Source organism: Sus scrofa, chromosome 14 (genome assembly GCF_000003025.6).
Source record: "Sus scrofa isolate TJ Tabasco breed Duroc chromosome 14, Sscrofa11.1, whole genome shotgun sequence".
Lineage (NCBI taxonomy): Eukaryota > Metazoa > Chordata > Mammalia > Artiodactyla > Suidae > Sus > Sus scrofa.
In genome coordinates this window covers 15,499,687-15,511,708 of record NC_010456.5, presented here as the reverse complement: position 1 = coordinate 15,511,708, position 12,022 = coordinate 15,499,687, and the positions used below count along the sequence as shown (strand labels likewise).

Below are 12,022 nucleotides of genomic sequence, written 5' to 3'. Positions count from 1 at the left end.
GTGAGTTTAAAAAAAGACAATAAATATGAGATAATACATCATAGGACTGAAATCGATGTTTGTACCTCACATTTTTTATTTATTTATTTATTTGCTTATTAGGGCCACACCCATGGCATGTGGAGGTGCCCAGGCTAGGGGTCTAAGCAGAGCTGTAGCTGCCAGCCTACGCCACAGCAACGCAGGATCCAAGCTGCATCTGCAACCTACATCACAGCTCACGGCAACGCCAGATCCTTAATCCACTGATCAAGGCCAGGGATCGAACCTTTGTCCTCATGGATGCTAGTCAGACTCGTTAACTGCTGAGCCAGGACGGGAACTCCTATATCTCACATTTCTAAAATCAACACATATTGAATCCAATCTTAAGTCTTATAAGGCAGCTGAATTGACATTTATATATAGAGAATCATAATATTTTAGGAGAGACATCCATGATTCTCTTTTCCATAAACTCCTTTTGAAGTAATACACATTTTTGCAACCCCCTTATAGAAATCCTAATTTTATTTTTTGTTATTGCAAGTAACATAATTATTTTTAAATGTTATATCAGTGTATTACTAATATTGCGCCACAGTGATAGGAATACAATCATTATTTCATAATATGGAAAGACTAAATTTTGACATTTTAAAAGTCAAGATTTATTATTATTTTTAGAATAAGAGTGTATTATGCTATTTTAATTACTTTAAATTCATTGTGTAGGAAAATACTTTGCTTACCAAGTAAAATTGCATATCATGTTTGGTTTTAAAAATAATTATCCACCAAAATGTGGTTTAAATTTCATCTGTATGTCACATAGTAAAAAATAGAACCACACTAGATTTTCTAACCTAGTATTTGAAATTCTTACATTATGAGGTACAAATAAATAATAGTTCTACTAAGCAAATACCAGCCTCAGGAGTAAGTCTTCTTGGGATCAAACGTCAGTTCTCCCAATGAACAGCTTTCTAATTTCCCTGTGCCTTATTTGCTCATCTTTGAAATAGGGATGATTATAACAGCATTTCCTCTGATGGGGTTCTTGTGAGCAATGAATTGATTCACCTAAAGTACTCAGAACCACACTCATTAAATGTTATACCCTTAAAACTAGAAGCCACATTAAATAGAAATTTGCTCTTATTTTCTGCTTCTAAATGAGTTTTGAAGTACTAGGGGCATTTTTGATTTGAATTGGAGATAATTGAATTTGCCATAGAAGAATATGGGACAGATAATTGTAATATTGAAATCTGGTGAATAATATCTTTGCAAATTTGCAAAACTATTATGTTAAGCTTATTATTCACTTTTGTATTTCAACATTTATATATATATTTTTTCATTTTAGGGCTGCACATGTGGCATATGGAAGTTCCCGGGTTAGGGGTTGAATTGGAGCTGCTGCTGCAGGCCTACGCCACAGTCACAGCAATACCAGATGTGAGCCGTATCTGTGACCTATATGGCGGCTTGTGGCATCCTTAACCCACTGAGCAAGGCCAGGGATCGAACCCACATCCTCATATACACTATGTGAGATTCTTAACCTGCTGAGCCACAATAGGCACTCCAACATTTCTATATTTTTATATTTTCTGTCTTTACTCAATCGCCCCTCCTCCCTCTTTAAATATACAGACATATATACTAAATGTGTCTCAATATATAAGGCCCTTTTTCATCATAGTAAATACAGCTGTGCACTTTTCACTTTACTAGATGTTATACTAGGTGTTTCATGGATTACTTTTACTATCCTCAGAGCAATTCTACAAAGCAGGTATAGTTATCAGATGTGTTTTGCTTCACAGATGTGGAGAATGTGACAAAGATACATTAAGTAACTTCAACGGGATTACAGAGCTAATAAGTGGCAGAGCTAGAATCAGTCCCAGAACTTCTGGTTTCAGAGTTTTCAGGATAAACTGATTGCATGATGCACTTCCACTCATGACTGCCCTGTATGCAAACCAAACAGTTGATAAACTAATACAAAGATTCTGGCTTATGTAATTTATGATTTTTTTTTTCAATAAGGAATTTGGGGATTCACTGATGGGAAATTGCGAGCACTAAATCTAAGTGTTCCCAGATTCACTCTCTCAGATGCCATGTTGCCGTTTCTCTGTAATAGGTACCCTAGTGGGAGACCAAATTTAGTAGAAAGCACAACCCAATGTATCAGCTAAAATGACATACAGAATATTACTTTCATCTTTTGTTGTATGGGGGAGTATGGGATTGCTAGAAGCTAACTGAAATGACCAATTAGAAAAAAAAAAAAAGCAGAGAAAAATAATTATCTGATGTTAACAAAGAAATGTAAGTGCTTCTCTTTCCTAGAGTCAGTTACTTTTTTTTTTTTTTTTTTTTTGTCTTTTTGCTATTTCTTTGGGCCGCTTCCGCGGCATATGGATGTTCCCAGGCTAGGGGTCCAATCGGAGCTGTAGCCACCGGCCTACGCCAGAGCCATAGCAACGCAGGATCCGAGCCGTGTCTGCAACCTACACCACAGCTCACGGCAACGCCGGATCGTTAACCCACTGAGCAAGGCCAGGGACCGAACCCGCAACCTCATGGTTCCTAGTCGGATTCGTTAACCACTGCGCCACGACGGGAACTCCCAGTTACTTTTTAAATTCCATAGTGCTTTTAGGTAATTTCTAACCCAGCAGCCTACCCCCATCCCTTTCCTGCTGTCTTTTCTCCCTGCCTTCTCCTTCATTTCTACTCTTTCTTTCTCTGTTCTCTTTTTCTGTCTCTGTCTTCCTCTCTCCCTCCCTGCCCTCCCTCCCACCTCTCATCACACAAGCACAAAGCATATATTTGAGCACATGTACATTGAAAAGTTGAGATACATTATATTTATTTTAGCTAAAAACGACAGAATGTATTCAAACTGAAAATGTGAAAAGATCAATGATACTCTCAAAGCTATTTAGAGTTGTTCGATACATATCACATGTTGCCAACCTGGAATTTAGTTTAGTGCCAATGAAAAAATATTGAATGACAGTCTCTGCTCTCAAGTTGTTCACTACATGGTAGAAGATCAACAGTGAAGAGGTAATTAATTTTTCATATAATAGGCGCTATTTTGGAGATATGCATAGCAAGCCATGGAAACACAAAGAAGCGGTAGTTAGCCAAGGTAGAGAGGTCCAGGAAGACTTCCTAAGGAAAATCTAACTGGGCTTGGTATTCAAAATGAAAAAAAAAAAAAAAAAAAAAAAAAGCTGTGCGAACATTGGTGCCATCATAAAACAAGACCTGTAAAATGATGAACAGAAAATCCAGTAACCAATGTATTTTTGTATGATTAGTATAGGAATTTGGCTGAATTTTAATACTATAATTTATTATTTATTTCATATGATATGTATTGAGCACCTTGAGGGTTATAAAGTTGAATTATGCATTGCGTCTGCCGCCTGGAGGAGAACCGTCTAGACAAGGAAAGGGGATGGGACACGACATGAATAAAAGCAGGGCATGTGGAAGGAAGATACTATGAAAATAAGAGCTTGGCTGATTTTCACCTTGTATTAGTCTTCTTTTTCTGAAAAAATAAAATAAATAAAGAGTGTGAGAAAATCCAGTCTGAAAGACTTGATGTGATATATATCTGAAGGGCCCTTTGCAAATTTTTTTCCTAGATGAAGGTATAAAAAATATATAGTTTTTAAAAGCATTGCTGCCTTGCAAGAAAAGAAGCCAAAACAGTAACAGAAATAAGAGTGAGCTATGGTGATGATAAACAAACCCAAATGCCAGTATTGGGAGACTGAACTTAGGGCCACCAAAAGGTAGAAAAACTCAACCTGTGACTGAGGATTAATTAATTAGACCCTCAAGCTTATCACAGATTAAGTTCAACCTAACAACAACAATATTTTACTAAAGACAAAAGAAAGCAGACATGGACTTCAGTGGTAATATCAGATCAAGGATAGGAAATAAACATGTAAAATGCATTTAAAGTAATAAAAGATAAAATCAATAATATGAAGCTATAATACCAGAAATATTTTAAAAAATAATCAAATAGAATAATAGATGAAATGAAAAACTAATTGTTGAAATTAAAGGGTTTTTGTTTGTTTTGCTTTTTAGGGCTGCACCTGTGGCATATGAAAGTTCCCAGGCTAGGGGTCGAAATCAGAGCTACAGCTGTCAGCCTACACCACAGCCGCAGCAACACGGGAGCTGAGCCACGTCTGCACCTACACCACAGCTCAAGGCAATGCCGGATGCCCGACACACTGAGAGAGGCCAAGGATGGAACCTGCATTCTCATGGATACTAGTTGGATTCGTTTTTGCTGCACCACAACGGGAACTCCCAAAATTAAAGATTTAATGGACGTGTAAAAACATCTAAGAAATAGCTGAAATGAGAATTTGAATCATGTGTAGAGCCAAAGAAATATCCCAGATTAAAATAGTGGGAGAAACAGAGAAAGAAAATTTTTTAAAAAGCTGTGAGTCTTTTAGTATAAAATAGGAAAGCCTAAAGTAATCTACATCTAAATGGGATCCCAGAAGGATGAATTAGAATAGGGAAAGCCAATAGTCAGAGAACATGACAAGAATTTTCTAGAACAAATGAAAGAAATTAATGCATGGATACAGAGAACTCACAACATGCTAATAAAGATAAATAGAAATAAGTTCATTTGAAGACATTATAGGGAAACTGCAGGCTGGCAAAGGAAAATGTTTGTTTTTTGGGGTATTTTTTTGTCTTTTTGCCAGTTCTTGGGCCGCTCCTGCAGCATATGGAGGTTCCCAGGCTAGGGGTTGAATCAGAGCTGTAGCCACCAGCCTACGCCAGAGCCACAGCAACATGGGATCCGAGCTGTGTCTGCAACCTACACCACAGCTCACAGCAACGCCCTATCCTTAATCCATTGAGCAAGGCCAGGGATCAAACCTGCAACCTCATGGTTCCTAGTCAAATTTGTTAACCACTAAGCCATGACGGGAACTCCGGAAAATATCTTTTTTTTTTTAAATTAATTTATTTTATTTTTTTAATTACTCAAATGAATTTATCACATCTGCAGTTATATAATGATCATAACAATCTGATTTCACAAGATTTCCATCCCATAGCCCAAGCACATCCCCCCACCCCCCAAACTGTCTCCTCTGGAGACCGTAAGTTTTTCAATGTCTGTGAGTCAGCATCTGTTCTGCAAAGAAGTTCAGTCTGTCCTTTTTTCAGATTCCACGTCAGTGAAAGCATTTGATGTTGGTGTCTCATTGTATGGCTGACTTCACTTAGCATGATACGGAAAATATCTTTTAAAACTTATCTTTTTATTGCCAAATAATAGTCCATTGTGTGATTTATTCATTCATCACAAAGGAACAGAGTGTTGATATATACTAAAATACAGGTGAATCTTAAAAATATTATGCTAAAAAAGCCAATCACAAAAGGCCATGTAGTATGATTCCATTTAGAGAAAATGTCCACATTTGACAAAACTATGGAGACAGAGAGTAGGTCCCTAGCTGGGGGGAAGCAGGAGGTGGCCTGGTTTTTTTGGGGAGCTATAAATGTCCAAAAATGTTTATGGTGATGGTTGCACAATTGTGTGAATGTTCTAAAAATCATTTCACTCTAGGCTTTAACTAGATTAATTGTACAGCAAGTACTTAATCACCTCTGTTAGAAAATACTTAGATGGCACCAGACTTCTCAACATCAACACTGAAATCCTTATAATATAAAGGGCTGATTTACTCCAAATACTAAGATAAAATTATAGTTAACTTTGAATCATGTACTCAGAAACGATTAATCTCTCAAAATTGAAGGTGAGTCATTAAACTTACCTAAACACACACAATCTTGAACATTTATAAAATGGAATTCTAATTAATTTAAAAGAATTAATTCAGAAAGACAGAGGAAAAAAAAAAAACAACCCCACAGAATTCTGTCCTGAAATACAAAAAGAAATGATGAATAAGAAACTAGTCAGGAGTTCCCATCGTGGTTCAGTGGTTAGCGAGCCTGAGTAGCTTCCATGAGGATACGGGTGTGATCCCTCGCCTCACTCAGTGGGTTAAGGATCTGGCGTTACAGTGAGCTATGGTGTAGGTCATAGGCATGGCTTGGATCTAGTGGGGCTGTGGCTGTGGCGTAGGCTGGCGACTACAGCTCCAATTCGATCCCTAGCCTGGGAAACTCCATATGTCACAAGGGTGGCCCTAAAAAGACAAAAGACAAAAAAAAAAAAAAAAAAAAAAGAAGCTGCTCAACATGGATATAAATTTGACTAGTCTTCCTCTATATAGAAAACATTGCTATGAATGTATAAGTTATGGGATTGAAATGAACTGAAAAATTAAAAAAACAATATCATACTTTAACTAAAATCATATGTAGAAAACATCTAAAAATATGTTAAACACTTTTATGCAGAACATTTTATAATTTCTTGACAACATAAATACTTAACAAATGGAGAGATACCATGATTACACAAAAAAAAGATAAATGTATAAAGGTAGCAATTCTTTCCAAATTAGTTGTTAGATTTAGTGCGATTTTTTTCAAAATCCAATAAATTTTTTGAGGAAATTGTCGAGTAAATCTTATAATTTATATAATTATAAATTATAAGTTCTGGGAATAGCTGCAGCAATGCTGGATCTTTAACCTGCTGTTCTATAGCAGGAACTCTCTGTAATAGATTTTTTTTTCTTTTTAGGGCTGCACCTGCAGCATACAGAAGTTCCCAGGCTAGGGGTCGAATCAGAGCTGCAGCTGCCAGCCTACACCACAGCCACAGCAAGGTGGGATCCAAGCCATGTTTTTGACCTACAGCGCAGCTCACAGCAATGCTGGATGCTTAACCCACTGAGTGGGGCCAGGGATCAAGCCTACATCCTCATGGACACTAGTTGGGCTCATTACCGCTGAGCCACAATGGGAAATCCTGTAATAGATATTTTAAATGGCCAAAAAGCTTTAAGACATTATGATAGTGATTCAAAGACAAATTGACCACTGAGACAAAGTGAAGTGTCTGAAAAAAACCCTTATTTGATATACAAAGCAACAGTTTGCAGATTAGTGGTGGGTGCTTAATAAATGGTTCTATAGATGACAAAGGGTCAAATTCTATCTCAACATGACACCACTCAGGAAAACAAGATTGGGAAGATGAATAGTGCAAGTGTAATGGTAAAAAAAAAAAAAAAGAAAAGAAAATATAGCAGCGTATTCTATAGCCGTGAGGTAGGGTAGGTTCTTGAATAAATTTTATGACGTCAAAATTAAGAAATTCTATTCATCAACAGGCCACTTGAGGGTAATGAAAAAACAAACCACAGTGGAAAAAGATATTTGCTGCACAGGTATAATTGGCAACTGACTATTTCCAGACTAAAAAATCTCCTACCTGTGGATGAGAAAAAGACAAACAACTGAGTAGAAAATAGTCAAAAGAAGACACATCTTACTGGACAGAGATCACAAATGTCCAACAAATATATGAAAAATGTTCAAACACCTTGGTAAACAAAGATGTGCTAATTAAGGTATAAAATGAGCTATCATTTTGTACTCACTGGGTAATTACAGATAACAAGTTCGATACAGAATTTGGCAAGAACATGGAGAAAAATGATATCTTACATACTGCAGATCAAAGTAGAAAAAGTAGGGGAAATTGACCTTGTATTGTAAATTTGCTATGTTAACATTTAAGATAAAGAAATTTTAGTTCCAAGTATAAATCTTAAAGAAACCCTTCCATATGTACACCAGGTGACATATACAAAATATTTATAGCAACACTGTTAGCGACAGAGAAAAACAAAACAAGACAAAAGCTGGATCAAGACAAAAGCTGGAACTGATCCAAATACTCATGGGCAGGAAAATGGATAGTAAATTAAAATATGTCAACAAAATCAGATACTATATAGCAGTGAAAATGAATTAATACTACTATTTGCAATGAGGAAAAAATCTTAGAAATGTTAAATTTAGTAAAAAAAAAAAGTCAAAAATAGGTTATAGCACAACTTTTGTAAAATTCACAAACCACCCCCCCTCAGAAAATTGTGAGGCGAAACAACGGAATTATAAACACAAAATTGGTGAGAGTGGTCACCCAGTTCATTATTAGGAATATGGGACTTGGGTTATATGAGTATATTTAATACTGGTAACATTTTAGTTTTGAAATTAGGTGGTGGTTTCAACAATGCTTGTGTTATTACATTATACCTTTCACTTCCATGTATTATTTGTGTAATTACATACCAAAACATATGAAATTAATCACTGGAAATAGTCATTGGAACTATCCTATTTGTTCATGGGAAATACCCTACACATTGCAGTATTTTGCCATTTCTATATTTTGTGCAATATATTTTAAAACTTTTAACACATTTTTATTGGCATCTTTCTATGCACATCTTATATAGTGGTGGCCAAAAGATGTCTCAATTTCAGTCCTCAGGACTTGTGAATGTGTTAACCTCATTTGGCAAAAGAGATTTTGCAGCTGTGGTTAAGAACCTAGAGATGGGCGATGTAATCACAAGGATCTTTATTTTTTTCTTTTAAGGGCTGCACCTTTGGTATATGGAAGTTCCAGAGCCAGGGGTGAATCAGAGCTGCAACTGCTGGCCTACACCACAGCCATGGCAGTACTGGATCTGAGCTGCACCTGTGACCTATGCGACAGCTTGCGGCAACGTTGGATCCTTAACCCACTAAGTGAGGCCAGGAATGGAACCACATCCTCATGGACACTACGTCAGGTTCTTAACCTACTGAGCCACAACTGGAACTCCACATGGATCCTTTAAAGGGAAAACGAATCAAGGAAGCAGTGTCCAGAGTCACATAATGTGGGAGTTGCTTTAAGATGGGAGGAGAGGGCCATGAGCCAAATAATGCAGGCAGTCTCCAGAAGCTGGAGGAGGCAAGGGAATGAATTTACTCCTAGAGACTCCAAAAGGAATGGAGGGCTACACATAACTTGATTTTACCCCAGTAAAAGCATTTTTGGATCTCTGACTTACAGAATTATAAGATAATACCTTTTTGTAGTTTTAAGCCATTAAATTTGTGGTTTAACTGTTACAGAAGCAATAGAAATGATACATAGTATTTTCTTGAATTGATTTGCATGCATTATCATTCTTATACTTTTGAAAAAGCCTCTAGAACTATTGTCTTCCCCCACATTCCCCTCGCCATTCCTCAAGAGGGTAGAATATTTAAGGCCAAGTGGAAAAAATAACCCCGAATTCTTCCTGTTTTTAGGAGTCCTAATCAGAGGTCCTGGCTAATTTTTAAATGATCAGGAAATAACTTCCCTTTCTCACACAAAAAAGGAGGAAGGGCAAACTCCTTAACCAGTGTTTCATTGGTTTAGTCTTACAAGATTTTCTAATTCTGAAGCTCTACAACATAGCTTCCTATGCCTCACAAAGTGCAAAGCACTAACAGTCATTGGTGGAATAATTGCTCCTAATGTCAGCTCTGTAATTTCCCCCTTGCGGCTCATGCCATCTGCTCTATGAACCCACCACAAGGAGGCTGGTCATCTGGGGCCACGACTTCTGAAAGAATGGCCCCAGGGCAAAGTGCTTTTCAATTCTCACTCACCAAACCAACAGGGAAGAAAGCACTTATCTAAGAACTATTTAGAGCCACAGAAAGGTAATTTCAAATCTCCCCTTGACTTCTTCATTATCCACATGTTTAACTATTCTCCAGAAAAGGGCAGAATTATTTTAAAATTGTGAGTGAGTGAAGGAACCCTAATTATGTACCAAATCTGGAAACATCAAGTTAAGAACTCCCAAGAATTGAAGTAGATGTTCAAAGATAAATAGGACATGAAACACACAAAAAAATCGATCCCTATTCGGAAGTTAAAAGCCTTTTTCTTATAATCATGGTATTTATATAAATTCATATGATTTATCAGGATTGATCAAAACCTAAGTGTGTTGAGTCAGTGAACTCTGTTTCATTCAGCAACCTCGATTTAGATGTAAGAGTTGTCCTAGTCTGCTCACGCTGCTGTAACAAAATGCCATAGACTGGGTGGTTTATGAACAACAAAAATTTATTTCTCACAGTTCTGGAGGTTGGAAGTCTGAGATTAGGGTGTCAGCATCGGGTGGGGGCCCCCTTTCTGGTAGCAGACCTCTTATTGTGTCCTTACATTGAGGAAAGGGCTAGGGGACCCTAGGGGATTTCTTTCTAAGAGCATTAATCCCATTCGTAAGGGTTCCACCCAAAGGTCCCACCTACTAATACCATTACCTTGGAGGTGGGGTTTAGGATTTCAACACGTGAATTTGGGGGATGGAGAGAGGGGACACAAACATTCAGATGATAGCAAGACTGAAAATTAAATCAGTGGGTTAAGGATCTGGTGTTACTGTGAGCTGTGGTGTTGGTCACAGATGCAGCTCAGATATGGTGTTGCTGTGGCTGTGGTGTCAGCCTGTAGCTGCAGCTTCGATTTGACCCCTAGCCCCGGAACTTTCATATACCTCAGGTGTGGCCCTAAAAAAACACAAACACACACCACACACACACACACAAAAAAAAAAAAACACTGGCAAAAATAATAAAAGGCTATGTTGATTTAAAACACTACCCTCGGAGTTCCTGTCATGGCTCAGTGGTTAGCGAATCCGACTTGGAACCATGAGGTTGCGGGTTCAATCCCTGGCCTTGCTCAGTGGGTTAAGGATCCAGCATTGCTGGGAGCTGTTGTGTGGGTTGCAGACACGGCTCAGATCCTAAGTTGCTGTGGCTGTGGTGTAGGCCAGCGGCTACAGCTCCTAATAGACCCCTAGCCTGGGAACCTCCATACGCCGTGGGAGCTGCCCTAGAAAAGGCAAAAAGACAAAATAAAAAATAAAAAATAAAAAAATAAAACACTACCCAGTGCTTACATTCAAAGGGTAGAAATTCTGGAGAGAGAATCTTAGTCCACAGACCATTGTTCCAGAAGTTGATGGAGACTGATTCCAGCCAATACAGCTCATCATCCAGTTTGGGCACTCCTGGCTTTAGAGATAAAGCCTGCACAGAGCCAGCACTTCTAGCAGCTGCTTCCTTTCCATGAAAACCAGTCATTTATGTTGCTCTTGGGTTGAAAGGTGACCAGTGCCTTTCTGCCTTAATGTGCTCCTGGTTCCACAAGGCTCCATTTATCTAGAACACCCTCCTGCCTCCAGTGTTCACTTCTTGTCTTCCTACTTGATTCCCCTGCATCTCCAAATTCTCTGCCCAGTGCTCAGCCTTCTCACAAACAGGGCTAGCCTGTCAGGTGGAGTGCTGTCTCTCCTCCACAGCACGTTGTGCCAATAAACCTATACACAAGGACAAAAAATTGCACAAACTCTTCCCTCATATTTCTTCCCAAATGTGTTCCTAAACTTCTGTTTATACTATTTACATTAAAGCAAGTAGGAAGAGGAAGTGTACATGTTTCTCCTGGTTGAAGCAACATAGATGTGGAAATTTTGCCACTACCACTCTCAATCCTGACCCAAATTTTATATCAGAATTTATACCCAGGAGTTCCCTCATGGCTCAATGGGTTAAGGATCTGGCATTGTCACTGCTGTGGCTCTGGTTACCATTGTGGTGCAGGTTCAATCCCTGGCCCGGAAACTTTCACATGCCGTAGGCATGGCCAAAAATAAATAAATAAAATAAAAGCTATACCCAACATAGGGTGTGCTGACTTGTTGATTTTATTTCTACTTAATGTTAATCACACAATTCACATGTTAAAATGAACCAAATCTTTACACATAGCATTTATTAATTTTCAATTTGCACATTGAATCCCATGTGGGCAGTGAGCTGCTTATTATTAATTTTGTAGACTTCCATTAATTAATTGTTCCATGACTGGAAAAACTGACTTGGATGACAAAAAGATCAAAGTCTCTTGGAAAACGAATTAGTATTTGGTCTTCAGAACATCCTATTGTCAATCAACATCGCAAGAGCT

General features: G+C 38.0%; 1 protein-coding gene across 13 annotated transcripts in view; it reads right to left on the bottom strand.

Annotated features, from left to right (window-relative positions):
• The window catches only part of GLRA3 (glycine receptor alpha 3), a 483,419-nt gene that overhangs the window by 91,801 nt on the left and 379,596 nt on the right, over positions 1-12,022 (bottom strand). The window lies entirely within an intron of this gene.